The sequence below is a fragment of the Saccopteryx bilineata genome, chromosome 1, assembly GCF_036850765.1.
Source record: "Saccopteryx bilineata isolate mSacBil1 chromosome 1, mSacBil1_pri_phased_curated, whole genome shotgun sequence".
In the NCBI taxonomy this organism is placed as follows: domain Eukaryota; kingdom Metazoa; phylum Chordata; class Mammalia; order Chiroptera; family Emballonuridae; genus Saccopteryx; species Saccopteryx bilineata.
This window is the reverse complement of record NC_089490.1, coordinates 24078068-24093177: the sequence shown is the minus strand read 5'-3', so window position 1 is coordinate 24093177 and position 15110 is coordinate 24078068. Positions and strand designations below refer to the sequence as shown.

Below are 15110 nucleotides of genomic sequence, written 5' to 3'. Positions count from 1 at the left end.
CCCGGGACAGGTGCGGGGCCGGCGGGGCTCAGGCTGGACCGGCGCCGCGCCGGAGCGGGGGGACCTGGAGCTCGGGTGGGGGTGGCGGCGTGGCTGGGATGGTACCCGCCCCCTGGCCTGCGCTGGGCTCTCGGTCCCCGCCGCCCTCGGGGACAGCTCTGGGGTGTTTGCGGTCAGCGGGACGGAATTGAAACCCAGTTCTTCGGAACCTTTCCCCGAGAATTCGGTGCCGAGAGGGAGAATCGGGCGAGGGGAAGTCGGAACCCGGGGACTTTTCTTATCTATAGATCTCTCGCTGGAACAAAACAAACCAAACAAAACGCTCCCTTTTGAGACTCTCGCTTCTGCATCAACCCAGTTCTGGGTGGCTGTGTTAGGGCCAGAATTGCAGAAACGAAGCAATGCCTCCGTGCCGCTCCCTACTCCTCCCATCCCAGGGCCTCCCCGCCCCCTCCTGCCCGCCAGCCCCGCGCGATCCCCGCTGTGCTACCCCCTGGAGGGGCTTGTTTGTAAAAGGTCAGACACACCTGGAGGCAGAGAATATCTCTTCCCCATCATCCCCTGGAGCTTCTACTGGAAATTTCTATCTCCACACACGGAAAGGTGATGTTTCCTATAAGGCCTGTGGTTCTCGGGGTTGCCGCAGAGGAGGTGCCAGGAGGAGGGAGAGGTGGGGGTGCTTTTAGGGGGAGCCTGAAGGGCACATAAGTTCAGGTTCCGGAGGGACTTGGGTTAACATATCAGTCTTGCACCAATTGCCTTTGGCCCAAATGAGAATGCTGAGCTGGGAGACTGGTCTGGGAGTAAGGGCTGGAAAGTGTGTCCTTTAAAGTGCTGACAATCCCAAAGGACTCAGGACCGAATCTTGGGTTCACATTGAAGTCAGGGCCTTAAGCATTGTCCTGATCTATAAGAAGGAGGTGGCCTTCTGGGCACCACCGGGTACTGGAGAGCTGCCTGCACCTGACAGGTTTCCTCACGGAGGGCTTGCTGGTGGCTCTGGGGGGGGGGGGAGACCTTGGGCTTGGCCTTTCCCAGTCCTCAGGCTTCCACTCACTGCCCCTGGGCGTAGAGGGCTCCCTCCCTTCCCCAAGAGTTTGTGAGGCATGCCTCAGGCTTCCACTCACTGCCCCTGGGCGTAGAGGGCTCTCTCCCTTCCCCGGGAGTTTGTGAAGCATGCTGCTGTGCACAGTGTGGCCATGCTCTTCACTGAAACGGGCCCTTTGTCCTCAAGGCTGATACTAGTCTGTCACCACAGACTGTCACCCAGGCTGTCAGTGTCCTAGAGCTACTGGGAGTGAGGGAGCAGCGGAGTGCTGAGGGATGTAAATCTGGCTCTCACAGCTGAGAAATCCCTTCTGAGTGTGAAAGGGTTTGCCCAGCACCCTGATGGTTTCCCTGCAAACAAGTTCGGGCAGGTGGTTCCTCTCCGTCTAATGTCTGTGCCCTGTGCCTACTGGTGGCGAGGAATACACAATCCCTCTCCCAGTCAGACTTGGGAACTCACACAGTGTCCCATCCTCTTGGAGGCTCTGGGCACAGAGCACAAGGAAAGTGCTGACTGGGTACCTTGCTCCTGGACTGGGACCTGGGAGAGTGAGCTGGAGCTTCGGCATCTGTCTGAATCCCTTTCCCTGATACCCCCAGCATGGATGTTTCCTGCAAAGGAAGGTGGTCATCAGGTTATTTATGCATTGGTTTCATCCTAAGCCTGATTTCTTTTTAACACCCATGATAATTGGCCTCACTGACCTCTTGAGACATTATGAAGTTTCCATAAAAGGGAAGCATTGAAGAGAAGGTATCGAGTGATGAGAAACTGAAGGGGAAACATGGAGCTCAAGCCATCTTGTTCTGGAATCCTGTGGCAGCTTTTTGGTTAGAAAGGGAGGGCAGTGGATTCTGGCTGCCCTTGTCTGTGAAGCCAGCACCTGTCAGGTACCCTCACTGCCACCTGCCTCCATTTTACAGATAGAACGCACTAATAGAAGCAGTTATATATAAGCTTATTGTTTCTTGTAAGAACCAAACTTAGCAGTTCAGGAGAAAGAAAAATCTGAAAAGAAAAATCTTGTATACGAATAGATACTGATTGGATTAAGTGGCTGGTTGATTCCTAGTACAAGCTTTGTTCAGTTCTTCACTGATTTTAAGAAAAATTTTTAAGCACCTACTATGGGCCAGGAACTGAGTGTAGAGCAGAGTGATTAAGACAGGGCTCCGTTCTCGTGAAGTTCACATTCTAGAATTGAGGGATGAATAACAAATTCAGAGAGTACTATATGTTTTGAAGAAAACAAGAGTGCTGTGGTAGAGTATTGTGTCGTGTGTGTGTGTGTGTGTGTGTGTGTGTGTGTGTGAGAGAGAGAGAGAGAGAGAGAGAGAGAGAGAGAGAGACAGGTGGAAGAGGGCCCTGCTTTTTGGGTTGGGTTTTGAAGAGATGGGATTTCTGAGAGATGGCTCCAAATTAGCCCCCAGAAGATGAGCAGACAGTTCCGGTGGATGGATCCACAAGTGTACAATCCTGGGAACAAGCTCAGAGAGTTACATGCACAGTGGAAGGCAGTGTGGCTGGCAGTAGGTGTGGGCAGGGGGAGAAACAGGTGAAATTGAGGTCCCGGGACCAGGTCATGCACAGCCCCCTAGGCTGAGATTAGCCTTCTGGGCCTCAAGTGCAATAAAAACCAGAAGCAGAGGCGGGACAAGGTAGTTTTGTGTTTTCAGAGGCAGCACTGGGTGCTGTGTGAGGAATGGATGAAGGGGCGGAAGAGGAGAGGAGAGGAGACCAGCTCTGGTTTATTGGAAGCAGTCTGGTGCAGGGTGGAAGCAGCAGGTGGACAGAAGCTATTTTTGGAGGTAGAGTGGGAAGCTGATGTTTCTCTCTCGTTTTCCCATCTACCTAATGTGGTGGCACAGCTCCATCTAATAAAAACAAATAAGCTAGTGACATGATTTGCTAATATTGTGTTACTTTGAATTCCTGGTTCATCATTCCTACAATTTTAATAATACATTTTAATGTATTTTTATCTTATTTGTTTAATAAATATAACTTGTTATACATTAAAGATAATGTTCTGCTCTGTTCAGAGTGTTGGGAACCGTTAACTGAGAGCTACCTGTAGAACACAGCATCATAGAATGCCGTGATATAAATGCCAAACTGAGAGCCGGCTAATGTTTGAGGTTCAAAGTGATCAGGTAAAATCCAAATAGAGTATTTGAAGCTGGGAGTTGGAAAAAATGCAGAAAAGCATTAGCAGCGTCACCTTTGTTCCGGATAGGGCTGTGCACAGATCTCCGCTGGGAGAAGATCTTCCGATAATTGAACACCTGTATGTGGAACAACAGGCTTTCTGGAGAGGGCTGTGAACCAGAGTTGAATTGGACTGTTTCCCTCCCTCAGTGAAGCATTCGCTCTCAGAAGAAGCTCTGGAATGTTCCCTAGTTGATCACTGACTAGATTGTAGAGGCCCAGAGAAGAGCTTCAGTGTTGTTTACCAACTAGGGGAGAGATGATGTCAGCAACAGGGCCACTAACTGCCACAGTGAAGCAACCCTCTTTCTCTGTTCCTGCCTCATTCTGACATGCAAGTCACCAGATGTTCTGTTGACAAGCGAATGGAGGCCCTTCCTCAATCCCACAGTGTGCGGGGAAGGTTGGCGCTGAGCGACTCACTCACTGGTCTCTCGGGGTCATCACTTGCCAGACCTCATTCATTATTTATCAGTCGGTGCGTCTGAATTTCCATGTCGAGTGGCCAGTCTGGTGAATCAAATTATAGAGAAAATGTAACAGTAATTCCAAGATCTGTACGGTTTCTTTTCTGCTTTCTTGACCATCCAGGTTCTTAGGATTGTGGGTGGTTGGGGCATTTTGAAGGAAGAGGTTCAAGTTCTTCCTGGAGGCCGCTGACCTATTCTGTTTGAGTTATTTGTTTTGAAATGTTGAATTAGCTGCTACCCTTTATAGATCAGTAGATTTTACATACACATATAGTTTCCTAGCTTTTCTGCAAAAAAATGTACTATAGGATTTTGTAACATGCAGCTGTCATTACTACATGATAACAATCAGTTGAAGAGTGTTGTGACTCCTGTTAGATGCTCCCATTTGTCACAGTCCCCACCACTGGTTTTTCTGTTACGCAGATGGTGGTTAACTCATAGAAGTTGCCTGGCTGACTGTTACAGAAGATGGTACTTGTTGTAGAGCTCCTTCTGACCACGTTCTGCAATCTGGATCCAAGTAGAACAGGTCCCTTTTTTATGAATCTGTAACTGTCATGTACTATCTGGACCCCCCCTCTTCAAGCCCCCAGTCACATCCCTGGTTCCTTCAATCGCTCCTCAGGTGATTTGCTGCCTTGTTCCCTCAACCAGTCTAGTTATTGTTGAGTTATTGTTTCCTTGACTACACTTTCACTTATTAAAGCCCCTAAAGCCCCCACAGTTCCATAAGATGTCATCGAACTGGTGTGGAAGGTCCCAGTGTGCCTCCAAGTATGGCATCAAACCACTCAGTGATCTTAGAAATTCCTTATCGTCTATGGCCTTGAAGCTGGGCAGGGCACCAGACATCGGGACATTTGCAGACTGGATGCTGATGAGTAGAATGCATCAATTTTATTTTAATTGCAATGGTTAAGTGCTTGTACTTGTAAATGGCTTTTTTGTTAAACTATTGATACTTCCTCAATAGGGAGCTACTTCCTATTTTTTTTTCTCAATCTTCATCACTTTTCTAGGTTGTGAAAGGATTTCACAAGAATTATGTCTGCTTCCCAAGATTAGAGGCATTAAGACACTTTTGCAGAAGTCACTGAAAGGCTTTGCCTCTGAGACAATGTCCAGACTAAATTTTGATTTTGTTAGCTCATACGGTAGAGAGAAAATAATATTATTATAAGAGAGTAGGTGTTGTTTCTCTTCCTTAGCTTCAATGTTAAAAGTATCAAATAAGGGACATTTTTGTTGATGCTTTTAAAAGGAATCCTATTTCTTCAGTAAAGATCGAACCTCAGAATCCAGCCCAACGCATGCGCCCATCCCTTTTTCAGCACGCCTGGCAGGGGACCAGAGCACTCTCTCTCCATGGGGAGGTATCCCTCGCGAATGATCTGATTATCAAAAGGCTCTTCCTTGTATTGACCTGGCATCTGCCTCCCTATTGCCTGTTTCAGAATCAAGTAGTGTTTCCTTATCAAGCAAGGATAAGATAGTTGCTTTAAAAAAATATTGTTATAGAAAAATGTCTGAGGTCATTTACATCTAATTATGAGCAGGAGTTTCCACAATACGAAACTGCTTCTGATTAGGAGAGAGAATGAGTATGAAGTTATAAAAACTTGGACTCTCAGAGTTACAGCTTTCTGTAATTTTTTAATTTTTACACAGTGAATATGGAACACATAAAATAACAAAAGATGCTACAATAAGAAAAGGAGTAATGATACATTGTTTAGAAATCAGGGCTGAAAGATTGACAATCTCCTTCCGTCATCCCATTTTCAAATATCCAAAGCAGAGATGCTCTGTTCGTAGTCATTCGGGTTGGTATTCAGTCAATTGTAAGATGCTTAAAATCACGTTCTTTGACTTTAGATGAAAGTAAATTGGTCTCTTATTTGGTCTCCATCTCCTTCTGTCACTTTCCAGGCTCTCTGTTAGTTTTCTGTTGCTCTAATAACTTAACACAAGTTTATTGGCTGAAAGCAACACAGATTTACAGTTCCAGGGTTCTGTGGGTCACATGTCTGAAATGGCCTCACTGGGCTCAAACCCAGGTGACTCAGGGCTGTATTTCTCTCTGGAGGCTCTAAGGGAGATTTTTGTCTCCTTACCTTTTCTAGATTCCAGAGACCACCCATATTATGTTCTTTGGTTTACAGTCCCATTTTTTTTATCTTCAAAACCAAGACTTGTAGATTGAGTATTTCTCAAATCTCATCACTGACTTCCTCTTCTATTGACTCTTCCATTTTAAGGACCTTTGTGATTTCTTTTTCAACAGACAGTATTTAATATATGCACACAGTTTTATATATTATTCAACATCACAACATGTAGGGCATTTATTCTTATATATTCAGATATATTTGAAACACTTCTAAAGGCTACAAAACAGAACATAGAAAAAGAAACAAGAATATAATCAACACTTATGAAAAGTGATATAAGAATATGAAGTGCCCTGGCCGGTTGGCTCAGTGGTAGAGCGTCGGCCTGGTGTGCAGGAGTCCCAGGTTCGATTCCTGGCCAGGGCACACAGAAGAAGCGCCCATCTGCTTCTCCACTCCTCCCCCTCTCCTTCCTCTCTGTCTCTCTCTTCCCCTCCCGCAGCCAAGGCTCCATTGGAGCAAAGATGGCCCGGGCACTGGGGATGGCTCCATGGCCTCTGCCTCAGGTGCTAGAATGGCTCTGGTCACAACAGAGCATCGCCCCCTGGTGGGCAAAGCATCGCCTCCTGGTGGGCGTGCCGGGTAGATCCAGGTTGGGCGCATGCGGGAGTCTGTCTGACTGCCTCCCCGTTTCCAGCTTCAGAAAAATACAAAAAAAAAAAATATGAAGTACTATTTTCTTTTCAACACTTCAAAAGATATTTATACATACTTTTTTTTACAAGTAACATCACAAATGATCCTATCTTCACATGCTCTTAACTGTTATTTGTACTCAGCATGAGACTAGTGTCATTTTTCACAATTTTTTTCTATCTCTGTAGCAATGCAATTTTAATGCAATCAAGTAAATCCAGTGCCAAAGTTGCTGTTTACCAGTATTAAGACATAAACCAACACCTCTTTTAGGATTTTCTAAAACTTATTTCAGAGGGGAAAGAACTCTCACTTAGTGGGAGAGGAAATGGCTAGACACCAGTAGTGAAACCTTAGTTCTTTGTAATTGACATGCTGGAACAAAGCCACCCTAAGGTTTTAAAAACAATTGCATTTAGATGTTGAATAAAAAGCAAAATATAGTAAACAGAAATGGTAGAACTAAATACGCATTCTCTTCAACTACACTAAAATGGACCTTGCTTTATACCCACAATGAAAGACTAATGTTCCCTGGTCTAAAACTGAAGGTAAAATAAACGAGACACAGATGAATGTTGTTAGATACAAAGGAACCTTTTTGCTCCAAGTCAACTGAAAGCAAATTTGCAGTTTGCAGGCTTTTGATTCAACCTTGAGTCACAAAGACAGCACAAAACAACAATATGTAGAGTTTGCATCAACCAAGCTGTATCAGTACTGGGGTTTGGGAAAACCTACTCCTGCCTGATCAAGGCTATTCCAGGATAATCTCCCTAAATTCAACTAATTAGCAAGTTTAGTTTCCCCTTGCCATGTAACCTAACATATTCACAGGTACTGGGGTTTAGGATGTTGACCTTTTCGTGGGGGGTGGGGATGAGGAGTAGTGTCATTATTCTACCATATACTCCCATTCCAGAAGTTAATCAAGAAGAATTTGACAGAAAGCACTGATCCTTGAGCAAGAGCGTTTTCCTTCCCTTTACCAAGAACAGAGGAGTGGAGGCACACACCCTAATGAGTTGCCTGGACGGAGTTCAGGACATTGTATTATTAGCTCTTGACAGAAATTCTGGACTTGAGAATGGACATTTTAGCAACTGTCTTGGTTCATCATTTATTTCAAAAGGGAACGGAGGCCTGATGAGGATTTCCCAGTGACAGACTAATGGGGACAACAGGATGAGCAGAGGTCGTGGTAGTATGGATGGAGATCTCAGCTGAGATTTAAAGAGCACAAATAGGAAACTGGTTTATTGGTAGATACGAAGTCCACAGAAGGAAGGCAAAAGGTACCTACTTTTAAATGGATTGAAATAGAATGTGTTCTCTGAGCTCTCATTTAAAGGTCTTGTTGATCTGCCATGATGATTTTTTATCTAGTGGTCAAGGAGCCAAAGACGAAGAAAATGATTTTCAGGCTTTATGATTTAAAAATTGTCATTTTTTAAAGAGTAGATATTCTCACTGATTTAAAGTTTTGGAAGAGAAACGTAGAAAGGAGGATAAACAATTCCTTTAGTTTTTAACTATACAAAACTCTCTAAAGAAGATAAACTTTGTAAATATTTGTTATTTCTTTATTTTGGTTCTTGCTTTTCTTGTCTCTTTCTCTTCCTTTTCTTTCATGTATCTGGGATTGTGGATAATTCTCTTAAAACTCTGTGTAACATTTTACTAAATATTAAACATAAACACTACCAACTTGCTGTATTCCTGAAACTAATACAAAATAATATTGAATATAAACTGGAATTAAAATTTTTTTTTTAAATGACAGAAAGAGAATAGGTGAGTCCTGTGTTCTGGACTTTGGGTTACCAATTACTGCTCTGTGTGGCCAGTTAGAGAATTTTTTTTTTTAAAGACTTTATTTATTCAATTTTCAAAGAGGAGAGAGAGAGAGAGAAGGAGGAGGAACAGGAAGCATCAACTTCCCATATATGCCTTAACCAGGCAAGTCCAGGGTTTTGAACTGGCGACCTCAGTGTTCCAGATTGACGCTTTATCCCACTGCGCCACCACAGGTCAGGCCAGTTAGAGAATTTTTTATAGGCTGGTTATGGCGATAATGGGTTTTCATCCATTATGTTAATGAAGATTGCTATATTAATGGTTTTCTTGTGGTCACCTTGGATTCTCCAGTATTAAATGTCCAAAATAAATGTTAGGCATTTCAGGGTCTTAGTTCTCAAATATAAATACATTTCTAGCTGACTCATATCCCTCAGTTAAATAAAAGGCACTTTTCTATGGAAAAGGAACATTGAGAGTTAAAAGACTTCTTATGAATTATTGCTGGTGATCAGATGCAGTATCCTTTGTGGTCATTCTCACAGAGATCTCAGTGACCATCTGAGGGTGAAAGACTCCAGTGTCGAGGGAAGACAGAGACTTGTGGCCATACTTAGTAGTCCTTTGTTCAGAAAAGTGAAAAGCACTGTGTTCATTTTCGTGACATGGGAAATGTTGGGTCATAGTCCCCTAAAGTGTATAATACTTGCATAGAGGATTGGTAGTTACTTATAATGAAATCACACAAGACAAGAAAGCAGAGTATGTAAGAAATAGAGCTGGAGAAATGAATCTGAAACCAGACGAATGGATTGTCAAGGGCCGGCAGGTACAGCGTAGAATGGTGAGAAATCTAAAATATTGGATCTTTTTCAGGAGCAGCTTCAATCTATTTGGGGAAAGAAAATAGAAAAATATTTTAAATCTTAAAATGCAACCCATGTATTAATTGCAGAGTAATAATGTGGAGTGAACGGGGTTTATGGGCGCTGAGGAGGCACCCGGGGAAGCTAATGTTCCCCTGGACTGAGGAAGGGTGAGTGAAGCTGAAGACCTGGGGACTGGAGATGGTTATAAAGACACAGGGTAACCTGTGATCCAAAACTGAATTGAAGGCAAAGAGAGGGACTTCCGGAGGGAATGTAGTTCGGGTATTCTCTGTTCTCCTCTGAGGAGGTTGATTTCAGATCCCCAGAAAGAGGAGAACAGGGTGGAGGAGAGTGGGTGTGGGTGATTTAGGGCAGAGGACTTGAACGTCATGGGCAGAGGTGCACTAAGGAGTGGAGCAAGGGGCCGCAGTGAAGTCACCAGGGCACAAGTCTAGCGGAAATACAGACTGGGCGCATCCCTGGTTCAGCGAACAGCCTGAGGCTCCAGACCACGTTCCTTTGTGTGAAATGTCTTCCTTCTTCTTCCCATTAGGGCAACTCAGTCAGCTAATGCTCCTCCTCCTTTGAGAGTCACCTCCAGTGTGACCGTCTAGAAAGGTTTTCCATGCCTGCCAGCACCATCCACCCTGGAATTGATCATTCTTTGTGCTCGCATTAAAGTCACATCTGTCAAATCATCTCGAACTCCAGATGCCATTAAATAAAACCGGAGCCTCTGTCCGTGCCTCCTCGGTAGTTCGCCCAACCAGAATTAAGACCTTTAGAAGGTACAGGTGCTACAAATACTGCAGTATGCCCATGCTCTATGTGTAATTCAAGATCAAGTCCACACTAGGCCAACATAAAACGCTCATATATATTGATTAGACTAGTTCATTTCCAGAGTTTGTGGTTGAAGTATTTCTAAGTAAATTCATTGAGACTGAACTGTTCCCACCGCTTTGGAGCCGGGCTTCCCTGTTTCCCTACGTGGGGCTGAGTGTGCTTATTGTAGAATCCAGCAATACATTCAGCACCCGCTACGTGGCACATGGATGGTGCTTCGTAAATGCTGGACTGGATGGATATGTCATCAGATGTATAGGCTGGCGTACAGGCTGTTGTGGGAGAATGTATTGTGCAAAAAAGTAAGCGCCCTAAGAGAGGAACAAACATTGCTGTGGTCATTGTGGGAAGGGGCAGATGCTTCTGGCTCTGAAACTAGCAAGGGCGTCAGAGCAGAAGAGCCCCACGAGATTAGTTGCAGAATGAGACGCAGGGTGAGTGCGGGATGCCTGACACCCTCTCTCCCACGCCCATCCTCAGGTCCAGCATTGGTCCAGAAGTGGACCTGCCATATCTCAGGATCTCGCTTTTTCTGACACGGAGCCATCTGTTTACATTTCGTTGTCCAGGAAAAGAGCTAGCGTTTTGTTTCTTTTCCTTTTTACCAACTGAAGTGACTCATGTTCTTTATTGACAAATTTTAAAAGTAGCTGTTAAAATATAAAAAATATAATGTTGATCTGAAACCTGTGTGTTCTTATGGGCCATTGTCACACCATTAAATTTAATTTCTAAATAAAAGAAAATAATAGCAGAGTCTGAATGTAGTACAGTAAAAAATAAAATAACCTATAATCTTACCATTTAAATAATAACCACTGAGAACATTCTGGTTTTACATTCATCTATATATTTTTTAATCCTATTTGTGTATAAATGTATATATTTAAATAAAAATAAGAGCATACCAACTGCTGGGTTTTCTCATTTACCCCAGAGGGCTGGGATTGTGGATCAGGCCTTTGACACCTGTCAGTTGCCAGGAGTCAGCCTATCTTTCAAAACTTCAGTGTTTCTAACTGTAAATGAAGGTAATAATACCTGCTCCACTCTATTCCTTACTGTGACATCTAGACATTACATAAAGCACGTAGCTAGACCGTGCCTGCACATAGTAGGTGGTCAATAAAAAAGTTATTTATCCCTGATCACCTTTATATTTGTTTGTATTTATTTATTGATTGAATATTTTATTTTTCAACTACAGTTGAAATACAATCTTACACGAGGTAGAGCAAAAGTATGTAGGTTTACCATTGTGAGTTTGTAAAACAAGTTTATTGTATTATTATTTACTTATATTATTTTCCATGTTAACAACTGTAAATGTACTTTTGCCCAATCCTGTATTCATTTCAGGTGTACACTTATATATTTTCCTAGATATTTATATAACTTACAAAGTGACTGCCCTGGTAGGTTTAGTACCCATCTCATACCCTCCTATCCCCTCTTAAATTTTCTGTTAGTTTGCATCGTCAGCAGCTTCCCAGGTAGAATCTGAACCTGGGCCCCACACTGGCAGAGGGCGGGAGGAGACCCAAGAGCGAGGCCGCCCACTCCGGGTGGCAGGTGGCAGGTGGCAGTTTGATAAGCAGGGCGCTGACATACGAGGTTTGTCTTGGACAGCCACAAAATGATTAGGTTTCAGCCCCCGCCCACAAGAATCTAAAAGTTTCCGAAGCGGCCTTCACTGGGTTCCCTCCCACAGACTGTCCAGATGGTCCCAACAACACGGAGCTCTCTCAAGGTCCCGTCTGTTGGCAGCTTCTGCCGTGAGGAAGGCGAGCAGAACGCACGTGCCTTTGGGCAGAAATGTGAGGGGAGGCAGACAGGGGACCGGGTCCAGCCTGAGGGTCGACAAGAAGGAGGTCTGTCCCCTCGGAGACAACAAGGTCTGTCTTCTCCAACAACTGAACTAAACCAGCAACCAAGGTTTGGATTCAGAAGGTCTGAGTTGCTGTCAAAATGCTTCTTTGCTTATCTTTAAAAGTTTCTGATGGTATTAAGGCAAAGCCAAACCAAAATCAACAAGTCAAGGCACTGGAAGCAGTCCCTGGGTCTCTCCTCAGATGCCTGCGATATGTAAATCAGGAGATTTTATTGATTCTTCCAGAAGCATGCTTCATCAAGTCCCCTTCCTGGTCCAAGGAGTTCTCACTTGAGTTTTTAGAAAATGTCAAACTGATAGAAAAAAATGCTCAAAATGTACTCAAAAGGCTGACATCTAAGTCTGATAACTTCTCTAGCCTTTGCCATAGCATCAGTAATTTAGTTTCAGAAGGACTTCTCGTTCAGAACTGTCCTTGGCACTAGGCCAGTGGTTCCCAAAGTTAGAAATTTCTTTCAGAACTGTCGCCACGTTTTGGTTTGAGATTATGAGGACAGGCAGCATTCCGAGAACAGAGCTATCTACTCTGAAGCCCTCCCTCCCTCTCCAGCCACCCTGTGTTGTCTGTTACCTGCCCCCTCCCCCCTCAGACACAGCAGCTACTCCTCAAGCCGCACTCTGAGTCATTTACACTCTGCATTGATGACAGAGCACACCCTCACTGGGCCTGAAGCTTGTCACACGTTCCTGCTCCTGGAATCTGACTTGGAGGACATTCAAAGCCCTCTTTTCTTCACAACATTTCTCCCCGATAGCATGTGATTCTTTGCTTTAGAGTGAATTTTCTGGGCCTTGATACCTACAAGAGACCTTGATTAAAAGAATGGATGAATTCCAGTCGGGGTGCATGCTGGGGTCTGTCTCACTGTCTCCCCTCCTCTCACTTAGAAAAAGAGCAGGCTCTTGTCTGAGAGTCACTGAGGAAAGGCTTGTGAGCTCAGAGGAAGGAGCTTGGCAGCCTAGGGTAGACTGGGGCAAGGAGCTTGGGTGAGTTGCAGAGCAGCAGGCCCTGGGGGTAAACCAGGAGGCATGCCCCCAGCACTACCAGGACACTAACAGCCTGAAGAGGGAAGGGCAGTGAACACCAAGTCCCCCAGGGAATGCAGGCAAAGTGCTAATTTAGTGCTTAATGGTTAAGGAAGAGAAGGCCTGAAGTGAAACCCATCAGATCTATTCAGGAGAGCCACCAAGGACAAAGCAGGCAATGAACAAGTGCCTTCAGTGGGCAAAGAAAAAGTCTTTCTGTTTCTATCTCACCATCTTGATTGACACCTTACTTTTATTTGTTAACATGTATTGAGCAACTACTTACCAATAAGCAATGTGTGAGGCTAGGAATGCAAGACGAGTATATGCTACTGTTTATATTTAACTACATGCAACACACTTCTGCATATATTTATCATTTAGCCCTGGGTGATATCACTCTCACTCTGCCTCACTTTGCAGGTCAGGAAATAAGGCACAGAACATTTCCGTAGTTTCAGAAGGTCACAGGGCTGGTGGCAAGGCTGGCATTCAGAACCAAGCTTTGGGCTCCAGGCACTAAAGCGCAGGCACTGGACCACCACCCTCCCCGGTGGCATACTGAGAAGTCACAGCTTGGAGTGGAATCATCTGGAAATGGGTTTCTGGGAAACCTGATAGCCCTCACCAAAAAGAAGACAGGATCCTTTACCCTCCTTCAAGAAGCATTTACTAGCTTGTTATATGCTGAGCCCTTTCTTAAGCAGTAGTAATGAGAAGGCACCTGAGACCCATCCCTGCCCTGCAGGAGCTCACAGGCTACTGGCTGAAGCAATGCCAGCAACAGAGCATTCATTGCAGGAGAGGCAGGAAGCGGCTGAGTGGAGGCCTGGACAGCAGGCTGCTGGCAGAGAGGAGGCAGCCTTCTGCTCTGCGACAGGCCCCTGACTGCCCGGACAGGGGGGCCTCTGCTCAGTGAGGAGGGAGGTGTCCCCTCCTTCCGTGCTCCCGAGGAGCCGGCCAATAGTGGACCTCCCTGCCTGACCTCAGGGACACTTTGGTGATGGTTGTCCACTGCTTTGGCACAGCTGTCTTGCTATCAGCTGGGGACAGTCCTGGCATTCCTTTCCATCCACAAAGCACCCCAGAGGCAGTGGGGGGAGGCAAAGCATTTTGAGGTGCTGGGAAGGTGGAGAGAGGGGAGGGACCCAGTCTGGGTGCTTCTCTCGCTCAGTACACTGGGATGGAAGGAGGAAGACCCGCCATGGTCCTGCCCACACAGAGGCCCAGTGTGTGACCCTGGCAAGTCAGTAGGCCTTCCTGTGCTTCATTGATCTTCAGTCCCCAAACTGAAAAATGGGGGTGCTCAGGTTTGCTTCCGTTCTTTTATGCCCACTAGACCTTCATGTTTACTAAGGCTTATAAATGATCTGTTATGGTTTTCATTATGGTTATTCAAAAGTCTCTTTCCTGAGGGATTCTGAAGACAATAATCACCTCTATTTTGAATAACTCAGACAAGGAAAGACAAATACCGTGATTTCATTTATATGTGAAATCCCAAAAACAAATTAAGTGAACAAACAGAAGAGAAAGAAACTTGTAGATACAGAGAACAAACTGATGTTTGCCAGATGGGTGGATGGTGAAAGGATAGAGAAATACAGAGTGGTAGTTACAGAACAGTCCCGGGGAGGTAAAGTACAGCACAGGGAACACAGCCAATGACGTGGTAACAACTGTGTACGGTGTCGGCGTGTACTAGACTTTTCGGGGTGATCGCGTCCTTTATGTAAATGTGTAACCATTGTGTTATATACCTGAAACTAATATAATATTGTATGTCAACTGTAACTGAAAAAAATTTTTTTAAATTTATTTATTCATTTTAGGAGAGTTAGAGTGTGTGTGTGTGTGTGTGAGAGAGAGAGAGAGAGAGAGAGAGAGAGAGAGAGAGAAGGAGCAGGAAGCATCAACTCCCTTATGTGCCTTGACCAGGCAAGCCCAGGATTTTGAACTGGTGACCTCAGCATTCCAGGTCAACGCTTTATCCACTGTGCCACCACAGGTCAGGCTAAATTTTTTTAATTAAATAAAATACTCTAAGCATGCCAAATATATATACAGTGTGTCCGTAAAGTCATGGTGCACTTTTGACCAGTCACAGGAAAGCAACAAAAGACGATAGAAATGTGAAATCTGCAC

At 44.8% G+C, this 15110-nt stretch overlaps 1 protein-coding gene across 7 annotated transcripts in view; it reads left to right on the top strand.

Annotated features, from left to right (window-relative positions):
• Nucleotides 1-15110, top strand: part of LOC136318919 (platelet-activating factor acetylhydrolase-like) — a 102529-nt gene that overhangs the window by 696 nt on the left and 86723 nt on the right. Inside the window, exon 1 of one of the 7 annotated variants that reach the window (XM_066252049.1) lies at nucleotides 537-603. The exons of 5 other annotated variants lie outside the window; for them this stretch is intronic. The gene's annotated coding sequence lies outside the window, so the exon portion shown is untranslated. Of the gene's footprint in view, nucleotides 1-536; nucleotides 604-15110 lie in introns of those variants that run through there. One more of the 7 variants, XM_066252072.1, reaches the window with a different exon arrangement.